Source organism: Oncorhynchus nerka, linkage group LG24, assembly GCF_034236695.1.
Source record: "Oncorhynchus nerka isolate Pitt River linkage group LG24, Oner_Uvic_2.0, whole genome shotgun sequence".
In the NCBI taxonomy this organism is placed as follows: domain Eukaryota; kingdom Metazoa; phylum Chordata; class Actinopteri; order Salmoniformes; family Salmonidae; genus Oncorhynchus; species Oncorhynchus nerka.
In genome coordinates, this window is record NC_088419.1 from 40,262,935 (window position 1) to 40,273,800 (window position 10,866).

Genomic DNA, 10,866 nt, shown 5'->3' on the forward strand with positions numbered 1-10,866 from the left:
GGGCTGCGTTTACACAGGCAGCCCAATTCTGATATTTCTTCCACAAATTTGTCTTTTGACCAATCACTTCAAATCTTTTCACATCAGATCTTTTTCAGAGCTTATCTGATTGGTCACAATACCAATTAGTGAACAAAAATATCAGAATTGGTCTGCCTGTGTAAACGCAGTCTTGGAATCACTGATCACCCGATTGGTTAGGCGAACACAATGCTTATCCAATCATGCTGAGTGATTACTTCCAGGGAAGGGAGGAAGGACAGATATATTTTTGAAGTGTTGTTATAGGTCCTAAATATAAAAGAAATGATGTGTTTCCTGTTCCCCTATGCAGTTTCACAGGAAGCTTCACTCTTTTATGTTGGTCCTAAGGGAGCCCAGTCTTGATTCTCCACCTGTGGCTCAGGTGCACCTGCAGTGTAGGGTACAGTATAAAACATTGGATCAATCCAATGCTACAGAGGAAATGAGCCAAAGAGGAGAATTGGAATTAGGCTCCTGTGAGGTCCAGAGACAGTACTATGATATCAACCCTTACATCTACTAAAAGACAGACATTCTCTAATCTACTTGAGTACTTCTGAAAATAAAACAATCAAAGCCACAGTTAGGAATTACTCGATCCAGATCCAATATATCAGTCCAGTTTTGTGTTTGTTAATTGGCAAAGCGACTGCAATTATGCGGAAGGAGTTTAAGAGGAATTCTGCCACCTCAGCAAGACCATGAGGAATGGTGTAATCATTCACAGCGATTCCCTTCATCCCAATAACACTAATACACTCAAAGACCAACTAAAGTGACTCTATTATTGTTGTTTTCAGATCTCTGCCACTTGGATTATAGCGATGGAGGCTTCTATTCACTATGAATGAAATTATTGATACTGTGGAACTGAGAACAGGAAGTCAATTACTCTAAATGTCGCTTTCCCTGTGGTCTATCCACAAACACACACACATTCACACACACCTGCTGCAGACAGACCCTCACATAAACACTGCATCCTTAAATAGCCTGGACACACACACACACACAGTCCCCAGTCTGTTTCTCCCAGCTGACTCTAGCCTAGTCTGCAGTTGTTGTCCCACAGGCATGGCTGGTGATGACTCAGGGGAGTCTTACATTCCATACAATACTGGCTGTTTTCCTAGATGGAATGCAACAGTGCTGTGATGTCTTTGTTGAGAGGTAGAGAACATTTTCGAGGTCACTCAGATACAGTATCTTCAACGCAGAGTAAGAAATATCTTGTTATATCTTGTTTTTGTTATGTAACTAACTACCGTGTATTGGTAGTTGCTATCTGTTGTCTGTTATGGAAACATGTTATAATGGAGAGTTTGTTGGCTAGCCACAGGTCCTTTTTAACCACAAGGATATTTGTCTGTCTCAGTGTGTGAGCTCATTGCCCCCATCACATTGGCAGCTCTTACTTTCCCCTAGATGTCAATATAGTAAATGGTCACATTGAAGACCACAGATTTTAAATTCCAGACACGTCCACAGAGTAACGCATTAACACACAGTTTTATCATTTCAAGGCAGCAGTTTCCACTGCTGTATACTCTCTCTTGTTTCAGGGTTATTAAGTAAATCTTTATACAGTAGAAGGACACTAAACCATGTTAGTGCCATTCGACGAGAGTCACTTTGATTGAACACGTGTGTGTATTGACATGCTTCTCGTTGCTTTAAAGATCGGCTCGCGCCGGTCACGTCTGCTGTGGGATCAAAGGTTGTTTCTGTGACTTCACCGAGCACTGGAGTGAAACTGCTGCTCTTCACAACTGTCACAAAGCTGTTTCCTGTTGGCTCTAGTCCTCCTCCTTTCACCCCCTCTTTTTTTTCCTTCACTCTATGCTTTCTGTCTCTCTCTCTCTTATTCTGTCTGAAAGGACTTTGTGTGTGTATGCGTATGTGGGTGCATGCGTGCCTGTTTGTGAGCATATGTACTTGTGTGGCCTATTGTCTATAATAAATAATTATGAAATACCAATCAACGGCATAATTGTTTTTGTAAAATTACACTAAACAATTACATTTCCTTGTGTAGCCTGTAGAGGAGCCTGTTGTCTGTGGGCCCATAGAGAACGATCAACCTTGAAGAATCTACTGAGCCATCTGCTATATAATGACTGCTCTTTGCGGGAGACTGACGTTGCTCAGCAAGGGCCACTCACACATACATACAAACAGACAAATGACTCATCATATCAACTGAACTACTGACAACACATATAACCCTCCATATCATATCAGCTGAACTACTGACAACACATATAACCCTCCATATCATATCAGCTGAACTACTGACAACACATATAACCCTCCATATCATATCAGCTGAACTACTGACAACACATATAACCCTCCATATCATATCAGCTGAACTACTGACAACACATATAACCCTCCATATCATATCAGCTGAACTACTGACAACACATATAACCCTCCATATCATATCAGCTGAACTACTGACAACACATATAACCCTCCATATCATATCAGCTGAACTACTGACAACACATATAACCCTCCATATCATATCAGCTGAACTACTGACAACACATATAACCCTCCATATCATATCAGCTGAACTACTGACAACACATATAACCCTCCATATCATATCACCTGAACTACTGACAACACATATAACCCTCCATATCATATCAGCTGAACTACTGACACACATATAACACTCCATATCATATCACCTGAACTACTGACAACACATATAACCCTCCATATCATATCAGCTTAACTACTGACACACATATAACCCTCCATATCATATCACCTGAACTACTGACAACACATATAACCCTCCATATCATATCAGCTGAACTACTGACAACAAATATCACCCTCCATATCATATCAGCTGAACTACTGACAACACATATAACCCTCCATATCATATCAGCTTAACTACTGACACACATATAACCCTCCATATCATATCACCTGAACTACTGACAACACATATAACCCTCCATATCATATCAGCTGAACTACTGACACACATATAACCCTCCATATCATATCAGCTGAACTACTGACACACATATAACCCTCCAAATCATATAAAATATGAAGGAACAGCCAAAAGCATCCAAAGCTCTGTTAGGTTAGTGAGCCCTCAGCCACGAGGTGAGAGCACTGCACTGCTAAATACTGTTACCTTTACTTTGTTTGCACTTGTTTCCCTGGTTATCGCCTGACACCTGCTGTATGGCATGAGAGAGAGGGAGAGATGAGGGGGGACATAAGCATTAGACACTAGAAATTGAGTCTGCTAGGCATTTTGTAGAAGAGAAGTGAGTTAAATCAGAGGGGAATATTGAATCATTACTACTTCTCCCATAGTCTGCCAAATTAAGTCCCATTCATCATTCAGATCAGCCTTAGCAGCCAATAACTGAACCACAACCAGGAAACATATTGATGATGCATGTGGAGCATGATTCGCCGCCCAAAATATTTCACCCCCCCTTTCCAGAGCCATTACATAATTACTGTGTGTGTGTGTGTGTGTGTGAAAGAGAGAGAGGATGACAAAAATAATGTGAGATTGAGAAAGAGCGGGGGAATGTGTGATCTGTGTGTTTATGTTACGTATGACTGGTAGTTAAAACATGGTAGTAGTGAGTATATGCTTTGTGAGTATATTGAGTATATGTGAGTATATGTTTATGCTTTGCATGGGTGTGTCTGTAAATGTGTGTGTGTATAAAGGTGTGTTTCCAAAAACAAACTCTCCACTGGCTGCTCTGTGCTCTTGTTCTAGGACTGAAATAAATCTGCATCCAACAGTTGGCTGCATAGTGATAGCAAAAAGTAATGCATTCCTTACTATCACAATAATAAGGCACACAGTCAGATCTCAAATCATATCTCCAAATATGGTTCCCAGACAGTCTCTCTCTCTGTGACTCCACTCCTGGGTGCTATCTGCGTTCTACACTGTAGTCAAGGATTCCAATTCCACATTGAAGAATTATTGGGGTGACCAGAAAAAGAGATGTGGATCAATGTAAAAGTTTTTGGTGTCTGTTTGACATACCGTACATACAGCAGTTGACTTGGTTAAGGGGTGGTTCATCAGTGGGCAGTGGCAATGCGGTGAAAACCCCTGTAATTCGATCCATTTTAATTAGACTCCTTTTACACAAAATCGCCTCCAATTCTGTGCATTGAAATGCCAGCCAGTCGATCTGGCCTCTTCTGTGTCTCTATTGAGATATACTGTATGTCACATATGTCATGTGGAGCCTGAACACATCATCTTGACTGAGTTGCCAGCTGGTGGGAAGAGAGGGGACAACTGATAGTGGACTACATGAAAAGAAGGGCCGAACACGCCCCAATTCATATCGAAGGGGCTGGAGGGGAGCGGGTCAAGAGTTTCAAGTTCCTTGGTGTCCACATTACCAACAAACTATCATGGTGCAAACTAGAGGTCGACCGATTAATCAGACAGGCCGATTAATTAGGGCCGATTTCAAGTTTTCATAACAATCGGAAATCGGTATTTTTGGGCGCCAATTTCCGATTATTAAAAAAATTAAATTATATATATATATATTTTTATACCTTTTATTTAACTAGGCAAGTCAGTTAAGAACACATTCTTATTTTCAATGACTGCCTCTAGGAACTGTGGGTTAACTGCCTTGTTCAGGGGCAGAACGACAGATTTTCAACTTGTCAGCTCAGGGGTTCCAATCTTGCAACCGCACAGTTAACTAGTCCAACGCTCTAACCATTGCACTCCACAAGTAGCCTGCCTGTTACGCGAATGCAGTAGAAGCCAAGGTAAATTGATAGCTAGCATTAAACTTATCTTGTAAAAAACTATCAATCATAATCACTAGTTATAACTACTAATCCAATTTAGAAGGCAATATTAACCAGGTGAAATTGTGTCATTTCTCTTGCGTTCATTGCACGCAGAGTCAGGGTATATGCAACAGTTTGGGCAGCCTGACTCATTGCGAACTAATTTGCCAGAATTTTACGTAATTATGACATACATTGAAGGTTGTGCAATATAACAAGAATATTTAGATTTAGGGATGCCACCCGTTAGATAAAATACCGAACGGTTCCGTATTTCACTGAAATACTAAACGTTTTGTTTTCGAAATGATAGTTTTCGGATTCAATCATATTAATGACCAAAGGCTCTTATTTCTGTGTGTTATTATGTTATAATTAAGTCTGATTTGATAGAGCAGTCTGACTGAGCAGCAACAGGCCCGTAATCATTCATTCAAACAGCACTTTCGTGTGTTTTGCCAGCAGCTCTTCGCAAGCACAGCGCTGTTTATGAATTCAAGTAACCAATGTGAAATGGCTAGCTAGTTAGCTGGGTGTGCGCTAATACTGTTTCAAAAGTCATGCGCTTTTAGATTTGGAGTAGTTATTCCCCTTGCGCTGCATCGCTGTGGAGCGATGGGTAACGATGCTTCGAGTGTGACTGTTGTCGATGTGTTCCTGGTTCGAGCCCAGGTAAGGGCGAGGAGGGGACGGAAGCTATACTGTTACACTGGCAATACTATAGTGCCTATAAGAACATCCAATAGTCAAAGGTATATGAAATACAAATGGCATAGAGAGAAATAGTCCTATAAATACTATATTAACTACAACCTAAAACCTCTTACATTGGAATATTGAAGTCTCATGTTAAAAGGAACCACCAACTTTCATATGTTCTCATGTTCTGAGCAAGGAACTTAAACATTAGCTTTTTTACATGGCACATATTTTACATGGCACACATTTTTACATGGCACATATTACTTTCTTCTCCAACACTTTGTTTTTGCATTATTTAAACCAAATTGAATAAGTGTTAATTCAGTACTGTTGTAATTGTCATTATTACAAATAAACAAAAATGAAAAAAATTGTCCGATTAATCGGTATCGGCCTTTTTGGTCCTCCAATAATCGGCATCGGCGTTGAAAAATCATAATCGGTCGACCTCTAGTCCAAACACACCAAGACAGTCATTAAGAGGGCACGACAACACCTTTTCCCCCTCAGGAGACTGAAAAGTTTTGCTATGGGTCCCCAGATCCTCAAAAAGTTCTACAGCTGCACCATCGACAGCATCCTGACCGGTTGCATCAACGCCTAGTATGGCAACAGCTCGGCATCCAAGCTTCCTGCCATTCAGGACCTATATACGGTGTCAGAAGGTCCAAAACATGTTCGAAGACTCCAGTCACCCAAGTCATAGACTGTTCTCTCTGCTACCACACGGCAAGCGGTACTGGAGCGGCAAGTCTAGGTCCAAAAGCTTCCTTGACAACTTCTACCCCCAAGCCATGCTGAACAATTAATCAAATGGCCACCCGGACTATTTACGTTGACCCCCCCCCCGTTGATCCTTGTTTTTAGACTACTGCTACTCACGGTTTATTATCTATGCATAGTCCCTTTGCCCCTACCTACATGTACAAATGACCTCGGCTTACCTGCACCCCCGCACATTGATGCCCCCTGTATATTGCCTCGGTATTGTTATTTTATTGTGTTACTTTTAATATATTTTTTACTTTAGTTTATTTAGTAAATACTTTCTTAACTCTATTTCTTGAACTGCATTGTTGGTTAAGGGTTTGTAAAGTAAGCATCTCACGGTAAGGTACCTGTTGTATTTGGCGCATGTGACAAATCAAATTTAATTAGATTTGAAATCATGGCCAATCAATTGAATTTACCACTGGTGGACTCCAATCAAGTTGTAGAAACATCTCAAGGATGATCAATGGAAACAGGATGCACCTGAGCTCAATTTTTTTGTCTCATAGCAAAGGGTCTGAATAATTATGTTTTAACCTGTTTTCGCTTTATCGTTATGGGGTATTGTGTATAGATTGAGGGGGAAAAAATATTTGATGAATTTTAGAATAAGGCTATAACGTAACAAAATGTGGGAAAAGTAAAGGGGTCTAAATACATTCTGAATGCACTGTATGTACAGTGAGTTGTCCCTCAGGTCAGTTGTCTTGGGCCATTACTATTCTCTAATTTTACAAATGATTTGCCACTGGTCTTACACAAAGCTAGAATGACTATGTATGCGGATGATTCTACACTCTACATGTCAGCACCCAAAGCCAGTGAGATCACTGACATTCTAAATAACGAGTCATTCAGTATCAGAATGGATTATTAATAATGAACTGGTCTTAAATGCATCTAAAACTGAAATCTTTGTGTGTGGTTCAAAACATCCTCCAAGACCTAAACATCAACTGGATGTGTGTATAAAGGGTGTGACTAGGTGACCATATTACCGCCACACCGGTGGTCATGAAGGAAGTCAAATTCCACATGACCATTTAGTCACATAATTAAGCTTCTCCAAACTCTGATGCTGCTGGTCATTAGTAGCCTACCAAACTAGCTAACTACCTGGTACTCAGCACCCTAATCACTCTGACATCAATGAGAATGCATTCGAAAATCTAATCAAACACTCATGTTGTGCAACATTTCTATAGGCTATGCAATTGCGAGAGAAAACAGAGTGATGGCCGCTAATAAAAAAACAAGCATCCCATCAGCTTTCTATAGGCTAGGCCTACTATATTTATTTCTCAACTTTCCTAATATTAAACAGGATCGGTGGGTCCCCCGTAGGACGGTTGAGCTAACGTAGGCTAATGTGATTAGCATTAAGTAACAAGAACATTTCCCAGGACATAGACATATCTGATCTTGGCCGAAAGCTTAAAATCTTGTTAATTTGACTGCACTGTCCAATTTACAGTAGCTATCACAGTGAAAGAATACCATGCATGCTATTGTTTGAGGAGAGTGCACAGTTATGAACTTGAAAATGTATTAAGAAACCAATTAGGCACATTTGGGCAGTCTTGATACAACATTTTGAACAGAAATGCAATGATTCATTGGATCAGTCTAAAACGTTGCGCATACACTGCTGCCATCTAGTGGCCAAAATCTAAATTGTGCCTGGGCTGGAATAATACATTTTGACCTTTCTCTTGCTGTCACGCCTTGGTCATTGTATTTTGTGTTTTGTTAATAGTTTGGGTAGGCCAGGGTGTGACATGGGTATATATGTTGTGTTTCGTATTGGGGTTTGTATTATTTGGGATTGCGGCTGATTAGGGGTGTGGTATAGGTTTGGCTGCCTGAGGCGGTTCTCAATGAGAGTCAGGTGCTTCTCTTTGTCTCTGATTGGGAACCGTATTTAGGTAGCTTGAGTTCGCGTTGTATTTCGTGGGTGATTGTACCTGTCTTTGTGTATTCACCAGATAGGCTGTATAGTTTCACGGTCCGTTTGTTGTTTTGTATTCTCACAGTTATTTCATGTATCGCTATTTCCTTTATTAAAGCACATGAGTAACCTACACGCTGCATTTCGGTCCGACTCTCTTTCTACAAACGAAGAACGCCGTTACACTTGCATAAAAAAAATACACAAACAAACGCATGTTTTTTTTCTTTGTATTATCTTTTACCAGATCTAATGTGTTAAATTCTCCTACATTAATTTAACATTTCCACAAACTTCAAAGTGTTTCTTTTCAAATGGTATCAAGAATATGCATGTCCTTACTTCAGGTCCTGAGCTACAGGCAGTTAGATTTGGGTATGTCATTTTAGTCAATTGAAAAAAAGTGGCGGATCCTTAAGAGATTTTAAGCACATTGCTTATATTTACAACAGGAGTACAGTTTACCTGGCTGGCATGAAAATAAACCATGGGGAAAAGTGTCCTCCATTCGCTATTTAAGTTTAAAGATGACATGTATTTTTTCCCGCTGCCCTTGTTTTGATACAGGTGCATGATAATGGTCCATTCTAAATCAAAATGAATGTCACACATATATTATTTAGTATATGTATTAAAAATTAAATCAAGGAAAGTCAGATGGGTGACAATATTAGCCTATCACTTGTGAATTATGGGCTTCCGAGTGCCGCAGTGGTCTAAGGCACTGCATCTCAGTGTTAGAGGTGTCACTACAGACCCTGGTTCGATTCCAGGCTGTAATCACAACCGGCCGTGATTGGGAGTCCCATATGGCAGTGCACAATTGGCCCAGCGGCGTCCTGGTTAGGGTTTCGCCAGGGTAGGCCATCATTGTAAATAAGATTTTTTTTCCTAACTGACTTGTCTAGTTAAATAACTAAATTATATATTATCACTTGTGATGTCTATTTTTGCGACTTTTTCAAATCATAGTCGCACACCTCATGTAGGCTAGCCCATTGGCCTAAATGTTTTAATTAAGGTTTGTATCACAATCAAAGCGGCCAAATAACTTAATGAAGCACATTAATCCGCTTTACAAGGAGTGTAGAGCCTAACTGGCAAATATATCAACAGCGCGTGAGTTTCAAGTTTGGGGAAGCTAATTTCCACCATAAAAATGCACTTTTATAATAAAAGCATTACATGCATAATTGGTGTTTTCCGCGAATGAAACATTTGTGCTTATAGCCTACTACTATGTAGTATAATGTGAAGAAATAGCCTAGTGGTTTATCAACATTTTAATGTAAACGTTCGGATCTGTTACGTCAGCCACATTGCATAAAAACATGTGTTTTGATGCTAGTGGTTGTATTAATTTGGGATCTATCGCATCTCACAACTGTCCCAGACTATGTATGGAATATTTATTTCTCAAACAGAATAGAATATGTCGACTTTTGTACTAGTAGATTGACATAGGCTAGTACTTTTTCTGTTCGTTAGGCCTACTCATCTTGTTGACCATCTTGTTGGCTGACGAAGAGTAAATGCGGACAGTTCTTCCAATACGCACCTCGGAATTGGATAAAGATGAGCCCCGTTGCGTTCCGGATGTGTCTGTCTTCATTTGTAGCCTGTGACAAAACCCCAATGACTTGACGGAGAACGATGTGAGTGAGAGGGCTTCCGATTGCACAGCACACTGAGGGAGAAGGCTACAACGCAGCACTCCGCAAAAGGCATGGATTTTTTTTGGGTACATTACGGCCACAAAGGGGATGCCGCCGTGAAATTCGAGGCATTATCAAGAGCTTGTCAAATTGTGAATGAAAGACTATTGGAGTGTGTACAGCCTGCGCAAAAAACGAAGCAGAGCTCATGCCTTTCAGGAGATTTTTTCCAAATCATCATTAGAATCTCATCATGCAGCCTTACAATGAATTAAAAAGCAAAACATAGCACAACGTTTGTAGAACAACTAAAGTTACATGAATAACTCTAAATTAAGCATACAGGACTACCTATTTCTTTGTTAACTGCTCAACACAGAATAGCCGTATGTGTGCACTCACTCAAATCGTTTGGAGAAAATAATTGTATTTTATTCAGCTTTGTTAGATTGTATTCTTCATAACATAAAATCATGTCACGGAATTATAAGCAAATCTTGTCTGCTAAATGAACTAGTGTAGCGCACATCCATTTGGCATAGCCATATCATGACCTAAAATAAGGACAACTGAGTATGCTATTATTTTCTTCTGAAATAGACTACATTTTCTTTATAACATGCCTCTTTAGATCTGTCTGGGGGATTTATTGTGAAGGTGTAGGCTATTTTACATGGATTAATTAGACTTTTTTAAATGGCTTACAGGCTATGTGTGGAAACCAGGAGATGATAAATGTGTTTATGTTAATTAACGGCCAATTACCGTGAGACCGACAGTTATTTAATCACCGGCCGACGAAATGTTGTGACCGCCACAGCCCTAGGTGTGACCATTGGGAATTTTGAGGAAGCTAAGCTCATAGGTATAACATTGGATGGTGAATTATTATGGTTAAGTCATATTGACAAAGTTGTTGTGAAGATGGGGAGGGGTATG

The 10,866-nt window shown here is 40.0% G+C and overlaps 1 long non-coding RNA gene across 1 annotated transcript; it reads left to right on the forward strand.

The window, feature by feature from the left end:
* Positions 1-4,730: 4,730 nt before the first annotated feature.
* Positions 4,731-8,405, forward strand: LOC135564390 (uncharacterized). The gene is made up of 2 exons (XR_010460981.1): positions 4,731-4,827; positions 6,095-8,405. It is a non-coding gene; the product is annotated as an uncharacterized LOC135564390 (long non-coding RNA).
* Positions 8,406-10,866: the final 2,461 nt, after the last annotated feature.